Source organism: Lonchura striata, chromosome Z (genome assembly GCF_046129695.1).
Source record: "Lonchura striata isolate bLonStr1 chromosome Z, bLonStr1.mat, whole genome shotgun sequence".
In the NCBI taxonomy this organism is placed as follows: Eukaryota; Metazoa; Chordata; class Aves; order Passeriformes; family Estrildidae; genus Lonchura; species Lonchura striata.
Window position 1 is genome coordinate 39192329 of NC_134642.1, and position 12179 is coordinate 39204507.

General features: G+C 41.7%; 1 protein-coding gene across 1 annotated transcript in view; it reads left to right on the top strand.

Annotated features, from left to right (window-relative positions):
- The window catches only part of PDZD2 (PDZ domain containing 2), a 137077-nt gene that overhangs the window by 41213 nt on the left and 83685 nt on the right, over nucleotides 1-12179 (top strand). The window lies entirely within an intron of this gene.

Below are 12179 nucleotides of genomic sequence, written 5' to 3' on the forward strand. Positions count from 1 at the left end.
TGCTCTCAGTTCCAATTCCATAAGCAGCTCAGATATCCATCTGCATGGCTCTCAACATTGCAGTTCCTGATTATTCACGGTGGATTAATGAGATACAGAAATTAAACCAAGGAAGTGCTTTTGATCTCCTTTGCAGTTTAGGATATAAGGTGCAGTGTCCCCTTCTCCCCTTCCCCTGGGAACTGCTTAGTTTGAGTGAGAGTCACATTAAAAGGTGTGTAAGCACCGAGAAGTGTTTATGTGCTCTGCCAGCACAGAGCTCTGTCATTCCCTGGCACCGGGCGTGCTCCACATTGTGAGTTACCCACATGGCCTGGATTCAGGGTGTGTTTTCCAGGGCATCTCAGCTGCTTTGCAGCAGCACGTGCTCGATGCCACTAACCTCGTGGCTGGGTCAGGAGGCTCATGCCTGGACATGCTGCAGTGACTTATGAACTGCATGTTCTTAGACCTAATTCCCTGCAGGTCTGATCAGCAAGGTGATCTCTGGGTGTGCCAGCCAGTCATGTACATATGCACAACAGGCACAGTGTGCAGGTGAGATCTTGTGGCCACTCTTTAATTATGAAAAAATAGTTTAAAAGTGGTTAGAGGAGGCCACGCCTGGCTTTGTTGATTGGGGTGCTCGCTCATGGGCAATTGCATGGCAGGACCTTGTTAAAACCTTAATCCAAATGTTTTCTCTTTCATGGTGCAGAGTTTGCTTTTTTGTTGGATTTTAGTTTTTTTTGTTTTTTTGTTTTTTTTTTAATGAGAGGAAAGCTAGATGCAGCCTATTAATTAGCTGTGGATGTTTCATTGCATATGATCTGACTCTTGCTTCCTCAACCCAAATTTCAGACCTTTGGTGAAGAGAAGGTCTTATTTCTTGGGAATTGGCTCATTTGGATCAATTAGGAAAGGAAGCAAAACAAGGCTTTTACATTTAAGAAACTCCTCCAGCAGTGCCTTGTTCTTAACTGGGCAGTGTTTTAGCAAGGCAAGGTGTTACTAAATCTGTGTCTTGAGTTTGGAAATCTTTGTGAGATGCTACTAGCCAACCAGGTTTGAGTTTGAAGAAAAACAGGCAATTAAGTGGGGAGGCATCAGTTTCCCTTGCCTACCACAACAAGCCAGCTGATGTCCCAGTAAATTACAGCTGTTGGGAGGCGGTGGTTCATATCTGCAAGCAGCACAACAAGTGGCAGAGCAGTTGTTTGGTGAAAGCATTGTTCAGGTCTCTTAGCACACTTATTATTTTCCTGTAGAAACTTGGGGACGGATTAGCACATGGTGTTCTTCCTGGAGCCTCCTGAGAACTCTTTCAGAGGGAAATAGGAATATCATGTTTTTCCTCCCTTTACCTTGATCATGGCCATGCTTTCTCACCCTGCCCTTGCGCTGATGCCACTCTTGGCATGGGTGGATGGTCAAACAGGTCAAGGGACTAGTGCTGTTGAAAAAAAACCCCTTGTGCTACACTCCCAGATTAGTTTTTCATACATCATCCCAGTCTGGAAGTGAACTTGAGACATCATCTAGTCAAACGTTTCATGGGAATAGGAGACTGGATGAGCTTTTCTGTGTAGCACCCTGCATGTTCACATCCTGAAAACCTCCAGCAATATGGACTCTCCCAAATCCCTGGGAGACTGCTTTTTTGAATTGGATCATATCCCTGATTTGCTGATGGAGCAGCTGCATGGCCATGGCACATGGATGGGAGTGCAAAAGCATACAGGCACACACCACGGTGGCATTGATTCCGCTTGTCCTAATCTTGCTTCTGCTCTCAGCTCTGCGGTGGGTTTGCTGAGTGGCCTCAGGCAGTCACTGTAATCCTGTCACAGGTTTTTCCACAGCAAGGCTAATGCTAGTGACCTGTGTGGAGCAGAGGGATGCATCCAGCTTTAGGTAATCCAGTTTAGCATGTGGACTAATAAGGGCTGAGAGCTGAGCGCAGTTTGTTGGTGAAATACTTGTTTGTTTCTTATCTCCTCATGGCTCTGGGTTCATGGGCAAGTCCACATCTGTGTGGCACATACATTTACATTGCATCCCAGTACAGGGACTGGTGAAAGCTGAAAGAATTTGGGCTGTCAGTTATATCTCTATAGGGGCCCATGGGCATGGGTTTGTTTGAATGGTGTGCAATGATGAGAAGGACATCATGGGAGCCCTTCCTGATTGTGCAAGTAAGTGTGGCTGCTGTGAAAAGAGACACAACAAATTGGATTACACTTAAGAGGAAAGTACTCTTTTTCACTGCTGAGTTATGAGCAAAGTGAATTTTGGGCTATGAATATCATGGTGTGATTTATTAGTAATCACTTCCATAGTGGTTTCATCTACAGATCTAAAGTGGCAATTAGTATGAAGGCACAAAAATATTGCTCTTATTTATTGAGGCACAGATCCCTCAAATGACCTGCTGCAGGGCATTTCATGAGTCAGTGGGGTTGGGTATGATGTCTGCTTTGGGGAGGATAGTTTTCCAATGATTGGTTTTTGTCTGCTGATGTGATTTGATTAATAATTGTGAATGTGACTTGAAATTTTATGGAGTTGTTTGCTGATGGTGGGTCGGAGTGTTGCCAGGACTTGTTAACAGTAGAGGCTAATTCATGCTAATCTGTAGTCTTGGTATGGTTTAATCCAATTCATTTTGGGTAATATGTTTCTCCTTTTAAATCCTAGTGTTCCTTTCTATTGCTTTAGTTAACAGATAGATACCTGAATGTTTTCATGGGAAATACGAAAAATCCTTCAAGCCTTGAGAGCTCTGTAGGTGTCCTAGCTGCTCTTATTTTGCTGCTTTCTTGAAGTTGGAGCTGGTTTTCCTCCTTATCCAATTAAGTCAGATAATTAAATCTCCTTTTTTTAGTCATAGCCAGCATTTTTAATCCTGTAGCTCAGCCTGCCAGATTAAGTCCTCTACATTTCTCAGTGCAGCAGATCCCTAGTAAACATGGCATTAAATCCAATCCCATGCTGCTTCTCTCTGTTCGTCTTGACCTGGTGCTTTTATGCTGTGTGTTTCCTGTGCTAATGGTTATTTTACTTAAATGCCAGATGCACTGTGATTATACTTTTAGCTCAGAGTATAGGGAGGATTTTTTTAAGTGTTAGATTTAGTTACATGTACTTGATATTTAGAGTACAAGCACAGAGATGTTTTGACTAAAGCTGCCTAGACCCCATTTGACAATCAAATAAAAAGCTGGAAGTTTCAACATGTCTTCAGCAATATTAATTGCTTCCCCACTTCTGTATTAATTGCATGGCCTTTGTTTGATGGTAAAGCTTTTAAATCAGCCATTGCATCTTACCTGAAGGGTAAGATACTTTGCAGTTGCTAAGTGTAAGGTGCAGGGGATGATGATATGACAAGGAGCTGAGATGAAGAATTGGAAGTTTTCTGGGACTTTATGATGCTTGATGACTTTGATGTACCAAAAAAAATTTGGAGGCACTACAAATAATGTTTCACTTCATGGATAAAGAAATACAGACATCTCTTCCCACTTGGATGCTGATCTTGTTCAGGATTTCTGAACTGTTTCCTTTTTGCATACCTGCTTATGGAAGCTGTTTTTGGAACTAGATTCTAATAGTTGTTTACTAGTTTCATTTTCAATTAAATTTGAATTTGCTGTGTAAAAAACATGAAAATGTACACAAGAGACTAGTTAAATAGAGATGTGAAAGAAAACCCAGTGCAATATTTGGATTACTTTATGACACTTGAAAATGAATACTTGGGTTCTGTAGCTGCAGTAACTTGGCCCTTTGCATAGAGTGGTTGGCACAATTTTATGCTTATTTTATAGGACTCAGGACTAGATTTACTTTCTTGCTAAGCTGTGGCCCGAGGCAGCAGAATAAGTGATGCTGTGGGTAAGTCCACACACTTGTGGTTGGAGTGTATAAAGCCAGCTTGGACACTTCAGCTTCCAGCTCCTGTTTGTGTCATTGGGGTGCCTTTTTGACACATCACAAAAGGTTGTGATGTACAGGGTTTGTGTATGTTTATTACATCTCATTGATTACTGTCTGTTCTGAAAACAGATTAGTAATTAGCAAAACAAATTTCTGGGGAGGGGGTGTGTTTATGGGGTGGTGCTGGTGCTGTCTGTTGAGATGCCTGGAAGAGATCCAACTAGACATGCAGCTGTCTGACATAGAGTGAAGTTGGGTCAGCAATGCAGAGTGAGACTACCCTCTTTTCTAAGAAAGGAAAAAAAATAAGAGTTTAGAACAAGGAAAGAAGTAAAAATAAGAAAGCAAAAGATTTCCCCATTTTTTGGTTGTTTTTCCAAATGGGCAGTACTGTGAAAGTAAGAGTTGGCTTCTGTGTTATGTGTACTGGGAGAGAACTTTCAAACAACTGTGTCAGTATCTCATGCTCTTCCTTTCCAGAATTTTACTTCTTTTTTTCAAAGGAATGTTTTCCCTCTTTGTTTAATTACTGTTTCTGTGAGGAAAAACCTCAGTGCAAATCAGTAGCTCAATTAAAAAAAAAAAGTCTTTAAAAAAGTGTAATTTTAAGGGTTTGGATGGTGGGGATTAACTTTAGTTTCTCACTTATTGTGATTTCAGGGCTTTTGCAGGCTGGGTGTACAGCTTGGGGCTACCATGCTCTTCCAGTCCAGGGAAACCCTGATTCCTGGTGGATGCAGGGAAGAACACACCTAGAAGAGACTTGCCTGTTCATGTGCCAGTGCAGTTGTGCAGGACAACTGTGCTGGGTGCTTCTAGAAATGACACTGCACTGATGGGGGATTATTTGTGCTATAGAAGCAAAAATTTCTGGGCCTGAAATGTACTGTGAAGCAGGGAGTAGACAGAGAACTCCATAGGGGCTTTTTTTCTGCCCTGTATTTTCTGCAAGAGAAAAGCAGACCTGAAGCATAGCTGCGACTAATGGGATCCTGAGCTGAACTCTGCAGCTTTCTCCTGTGATCATGGCAGACTGACCGAAGCTCTCCTCTCGGAACTGGTTGATTTCAGGGTGTGTCATTGATTTGTTCTGGATGGCAGCAATTCCTCTGACTTTACTGCAGTTTTTAAAAAAGGAGGGGTTTGTGTTTTTCATCCAAAACAAAGCAAATCCACAGCAAAATTGTATTGACTGCATTGTGCCTGAAATACAAATAATTTATGCCCCTAATTTTTGCTGGGGAGAAAATCAGTTCAGTTTTAGTTCAGGCACTGCTAGCTTGCCATCTTTTGATTCCCCACAAAAAACTATTCGGTTCTGATTTCACAGAATTTGAGGTAAAATTTAGTTATAATTTTAGAGCTAAAATTCTACCATTTTAGTTACACAGACACTGTTCAGATCATGTTGCAGAGAAAATGTAAGAACTTGAGTATGCCTCTGTAGTTATTAAACATTTGTCATTGGGGATAAAATTGGAAGGAGGAGGAAAAGCCAGGCTGAGCCAGAGGGTGATCAAAAGTCCAAAAGATCTCAGAAGCCAGTGTGCCTGGGAGAATTTAAAAATGGGACATTGATGTCAAAGCCATTTTGGTGCTTTAAGATGGCCCATCCTCAGAGTTCAAGAATCTTGGAGCCAAAATGAATGATGAGGGTTGGGAGGAGTTTATAACTTCAAATTGTCACTTAATTTTCTTGTTGTTATTGTCGTGCAGTTAATGTCATGGCCATTGATCTAAAAGATGAGGGGTTTTGATTGGATTTTTGGATCTGTAATCGCTGCTGTGATGTGGCTGCCTGGAGGCAAGGACTTGAAAACTGATCTTTCCAATAGGAGGATTATAGCTGAGGAGGGAGTGCTGGGTTTAAAGAAAGAAAAGTTTAAAGCTGTCATATAGTGGTTTCCACTCAGATGAAAAAGAAGAGGATTATAAAGCTTTTGTAAAAAAAATAAAAAAAAGTTAGCATTTTTAAAGGACTGACAATGGAAAAATTGCTCTTAGGGAAAAAAAAAACAACCCTCTTGGGACTTGCATTTTGAAAGCATTATTCCCCACAAGTAGAGGGTGAAGTGAGGTCCCAAAAGGCATTACAGGCAGCTCTTGGGGCTGTGCATTTCCAAAATTCTGCTCCTGAGATAATTTTTCTCATCTAAACTGGTGGCTGAGTTGCTGTTTGCAGGAATACTCTCAGCAATGTAGCCCCTCTAATCTGAGTCTGTGACTGAAGACTTCAAATATTTTGTTGGTTATCTTTTCTGTCACTGCATTTTAGACCCTCACATTCTGTGTAAAAAGGTCTCTTCTTCTCTCCTTGTTGAGGCTTGAAGGTAATTTTTGCAGATAGAAGAGAGTTCAGGCTGCCTCTGGGAGGTTGCTGGGCATGGAGGACTCATGCCTGGGGTGGAGAAGGGAGAAAACAAGATGGAGAATATGGAAACACAGATGCATTTGACAAATGAGGGGAAATACTTCTTCCCATATTCCCTTGGTGCTGCCTTAAGGCATTAGGTCAGGAAAGGATTCAAATGTTCTTTTTAGACCCTTGATGTGATGTCAGGTTAGCCCAAGTAGACAGGACACTCATGTACCTGAGATATATAAACCCAGATTTGTTTACTTGCTCTTTTTTTGTGATTTACCCAGGATTATTTGTGTTATTTACCCAACTTTCTAAAGATCAGTGGTATTGCAGCATCTGAAGATTTTTCACTGTTGTGTTACATTGGGTCTCTGAATAGCCTGTGTTTGACTTGGATCAAAACATGAAGCAGTGTTGCAGGATTCAATACTCCCTAATAAGGGCCAGTGTATTTAGTCATGGCAAGTGTAAAACATCTCCATTTTGTGGTTAAATTTCTTTTCTGTTCATGGTAATATTTTAAAATACCATCTTCATGATAACAGCTTCTTTCTGGAGCATGCGTGCATCAGCTGGAAGGGTAATGGCGATAATATTAATTGTTACAGAAAGAAATTTTTTTCACTTATTAGCAGAAATAAGTTAAATGAGGTAAAGCTGGGTCACACTACTGCACAGCATGTGCCAGCCCATGCTATAACCCCTTGGCTAAAACACGCACATCCACATTTGTTTTTAAGATTCAAAACTAGAAGTTGAATGCCTTTCTAATTGCCAGTGCTAATTGAATTACTGGGGCATTGTGAAAACCTGAGGAAAGACTACATAGAAAGAAATCAGCTTGGCTTGAGGACCTAAACTGACTGGCATTGCTGTGGGTTTGTGTTTCTGGAGAAGCTGGAGCTGCCAAAAGTTTGCAGACACTATGCTAAACATAGCTAAGAGACCAGGTCAGCATGGGAGTCCTGCCTGGCTGACAGCCACAGGGCTATGCAGGGTGCTCCTTGAGGTAATGTGAGCCATGTAATGGAGAAGGCTGCTAAAATCCTTGAGGGTACAGGAATGGTCAGGTCCATCCCTGCCTTCCTAATGATGGTGAGGAAGCAGAAACACTGACCCATGCAAACCAAACCCTCAGTTTGCTTCACACCAGGGATCACTGCTGTACAGCTGGCTGTGGTTCTGTCTCTTTGTACTTGGCTTTTAAAATTCAAATGCTTTGGCCAGAAATGTTATAGCACAAGTCTGTGTCTCAGAGGACATTAGTCTGTAGAGACACTTGGCAGGACCACAGAATATCTGAATGTAGAGTAACTTGCTTTTTCATTTTGTAAACCCTTATGTAAACACATTGTTTGGGTCACTGGGAGTTGATTGTTTAACTTTTCTCGCTACAGTTTGAAAAGAAACAACAACAACAACAAAGCCCAAAAGGAAAAAGAAACAAAACACTACTTATTTTCCTGGTGTGCCCATGTAACACTTTCCAAATGTAAAATCCTCTTAGGATATGGAAAAGCAGCAACACTGTTTATACTGCCTTTATGAAAAGACTGATCAAAGGAGCACAACTGTGCTTGGTTTTATTTAGCATTGATGACTGCATTAAGGTCAGGGTGCTTATTATTTTATTGAATTTGAAAGTTGTGGGCTCTGCAAAGCATAAAGCTGGCTGAGGCTCTGATGTGTGCTCGATTTATATCATATTATGTGCCACGCTATCACAATATGTTTTGTGCTCTGATGGCTGCATTTCTTTGTCAGTCATTTGAAGAGTGTACCTTGTGTTTGGGGCTTGTCTGTCTCACTCTCTCCCTCTCTCTCTCTTTTTTTTTTTTTTTTTTTTTTTTTTTCTCTTAAACCTTGCTGAAGGGTATTGAGAATTAGGAAGGTTTGACCTTACTGTGGGATCACATGAGTTTTCCTCCATGGGAGAGGACTAATCCCAGCTGTGTTCAGCTGAGCAGCCAATACTTTCAGTGCACAGGTGTAGAGGGGTTAAAAGACATTCATGTGTCCTGACTCATCCTGCTCAGCTGCTGTGGTCAAGCAGCTTTCTTGGCCACTAGCAAGGCTCTGAAGAGATCTGTGGAGTAAAAATAGGCATACAGAAAAGCCTGAAGAGATGAGGGCAGTTTCTGCTGATTTCCAGTATGACATGATACCTTGTACCATGTCTTAATGCGTTGTACAGATATGGGACATTGTGGGGTTAGTGTCCTTTTTCCTGGGGTTAGGGAACAGTGATCAGATAGATAATTAAAAGGGTTAATACTGAAATGGTGGTGTGCCAACTGACTGCACAGCTGATTAAAGCTTTAAGGGGTGGATCAGATTAGATCATAGACCAGAAGTCTCACTAAAAAGCTTTGCATAGCTCTTTATGGGAGCTATTGTCTCTTCTTCTGCATACAGGGTAGTGACACAGCTTTTGTTCTGTCCTGTGGACAGTGGCTGTGAGCAGGCAACATGGTCTAGCTCTGAATATTGCTGGCGTGGGACAGCAGCCTTTTGACATGGCATAGTTCAGCATTTTATTGTTGAGATTTCTCCTTTTGTAACTGCTGGTCACATTGGTGGTGAAAGCAGTGCAGCATTTAATGCAGACAAAAGCAATTCTTATGTGCTAGGCAAGTCTGAAATAGTTGGGTTTTCCTCCATTCTCTGGACTTCACAGGTTGTCTGTGACTACTGGCCCCCGACTCCTCCTCCAGTGGCCCCATTTCTCACTTCATGTATGAGTTACTGTTTTTATTACCTTCATTTAGTTACTAGAGAGGGTCTGTATCCTTTTTTTTGCTTTCCTTTAATTGCGTTTTTCCTAGTTGTAGTTTGACCTTTCCACCTGCTTGGCAGAAAAGATGATGTGTGACCCTGAAAATGGAAGGTGAATCATTCTTTCCTAGTTTGCTCTTGTGCCACAGGCACATTTATGTGGCAGTAGCCATGGTGGGTCTCCTACCAACAGTCCTTGTTGTCTGCCTGTCAGAACTCTCCTGCTGTTGGATTTGGTGAGGGCAGAGCCCAGCTGACCCAAAGCCTACCTGCATTAGCCCTGGTCAGGTGAGCTGGAGGTGCTTAAGAGCTTCTCATTTTCCAGACACTGAAGACTTTGGTCAGACTAACACTGGCAAGTACTCCAGTAACAACACTTCACATAGCATGTAGGAGTTTTCCCCTTTGATCACTTGGAAGGAGGGCTGGCAGTCAGGACCCTGGCAGAGCTGCAGATGTCCCTATGTTTTTTCTGTCACATATTTGTGTTGGTTCATCTCTGCATGTGTTTGAGACCAGAGCTGTTCGCAGGCCTGTGCTCACACCTTGCCTGCCCTCCTGTGAGAAGATTAAAGATCAGCCCTGGGTGCTGGGAGTTGCAGGTCTGCTCCTGGTGCTCCTTTTATGGATGGAAGATGGAGCTGAGTTTCAGGGATGCAAGCTGTGTGTGGTCCTGGCTGCTGCAAGGTGGAGGACATCCAAAAGATGAGCTTGCCCTCAGTGTCTGTATGGGGGGATTCACAGCAAGTGCCTGTAGAGCTCCAGTCTTGCAGCTGTATCCTTGCATGGCTTTGGTGTAAGAGATTAATGCACTGTTGATGCTGTGAGGTCATAATTCGATTTAATTTATTTCACACTGAACTCATTAATTGCTCTCTGTCATGCATATTTTTGACCAGCAGTGAACAAACTGTGATGTGGGTGCCAAAGATGTTAGCAGACATTGAGTAGTGTGTAAAAGGGTGCAATGGGATGGGTGAGGAGACACTTGCCAGCTTCTGACTTCACTCAGTTTGCACTGCAGGCTTCACTGCTCATCTGGGGATGAAATGCAGGGTCTGACACTCGAGTCTTCAGGGGTGCTTGACCCATCTTGGAGGTGTCATTAATGATATAAGGCAAGTGTTCAGCTGCAGTCATAATTTTCTTAGGTTAGGAAGCTCCGATTTGAATTCTTTGTGACAGGATCTGTAAAGGTACAAAAGAAATTAATAAGCTGAGTAAATCAATAGGTCAGTAAATCTAATAAGGATTTAAGGTCTGCCCTCCCTTCACTGAATTTGAGTAATGATGATTATGATATATGAGTTTAAACTGCCAAGTTTGGACTTGAATCCAGACTGCTACTTCAAGCCTTATTGTCCTGGCTTTTAGCTTCTGGTCCAGATCCAATACATTAAGATTAATATATGTATATTGGCAAGTGCAAATAGGCCTTAAAAATATGGTAGATATTGGTGTGCTCTGTTCACAGCTCTGTTTCATATATATGCATCAAAGTCTTGATTTTCAGATAAAACTGAATAAACTGGAGGAGGTAACAGGCTTTTATGTGCAGCAAATGGCTTTTGTGACCCATTTTGGAGAGAGCTGGAAGTTTTACACTGGCGACTGTTGGGCAATACTGGCCTCATATCCAAAGAACTGACTTAGGAAGGTACAGAAGGAAGATAAGTAGAATATATTAAGTAAGTTGAAAAATGAAAGTGGAATGGCACAAAATATATAAGTAAGTTCAATGTGATAGGTCTTTTCTTTATAGGAGTTCAACTATTAAGTAAGTCAGATGATTGTTGCTTTGCTGAAGGCAAGTCTCTCTAGGCGGTAAATTGTCCTTAGTACCTCCAAGGTTTAGATCTTTTTTTATGAAAGAAATCCCTCACGCAAACTGAGTTTTGCCTGTGGCACTCCTCTAAGGCATCAACTTTAAGCCTGGTCCAAAGCTAATTAAATCAAAGAGTATTGATCAAATAGTTGGCCTCCTGCTTTGGCTTTGCATTCTCCTTGCTTGAGGAAGGGGCTGTCTTGAAACCCTGACATCTGCTGATTTATTCAGAACTAGAGAGGGAAAGAAGAACTTATGCCTCTCTTCTCTTGCAGAATAAAGTGAAAATGCTATGAGGGATTGAGGAGAAAAACATTTGGAGAGGAGGGCTAACATCTAAACTGGGAGGTAGGCTGGCATTTTCAAGAGCTAGGGGCATGTGGAGAGCTGACAGCATCTTCTTCTGCTGTTAGCCAGCACATTTCCATAGAGTCCTTGCCAAAAACTTCCCCAAAGTGAGGGACTTTAGTCATAGCCACTACAAGAAGGGCTTTGTGAGTACAGTACTGCCCCTTGTCCCCTCTTGCTTTCCGTGTCACAGGAAGCTTAGGCCAGCTCTGGTTTTGGGAACATGTAGCATCTTACATCAAAAATGCAGTAACAGCTATAGCAGGACGATGCTGCTAGGTCAAATGAAACAGGAGTTTGGAAACAGAAAACAGCATGATGAGAAGACAGAGGTAGTACTGTCTCAGTGCCTTCAAGGTAATCAAGAGCATTCTGTTTACTTGCATAGAGTATGTGTATTTTATGTGTGTACAACAAAAGTGAAAAATCCAGTAGAATACATCAGATTTAATCAAATTATTGGAGTTTGATAATAATTTTGAAAACTGTAGTGGTTAGGATAACCATTTTGTTCTATTTTAAAAGATCCTATAACTTTTATTAATATCTATATCATTGTCCTGCATTTAATGCCAAGCTTTATGTCCTGTCGTAATTTAGATTAAACATGTATTGTGTTAATCATCCAGGCCCCAGACTTTGAGCTGGCAACCAAATCAATTGCCCATCACACTGCAGAATTTTTGTGTGGGTATGTGTTTCTGTATTTGATCAGTGTGAGAGCACATATCCCAGACAAAGAAAAATTGTTCTTGGGAGAGCAACTGCCACAATATTTCAGAGTAAAGGCTGAAGCAGCCTAATTTTAAGATTTTGCATATAACAGATGAAGGTGTTAATAGTATCTTGGCATCAAGATAGCACCAAAGAAGAAGGAGATAATCAACAGGTACCCATCCTTTGGTTTTGGCATTTTCCTGTTTTTGTTTTTAATACCTCATTCCTTATGCA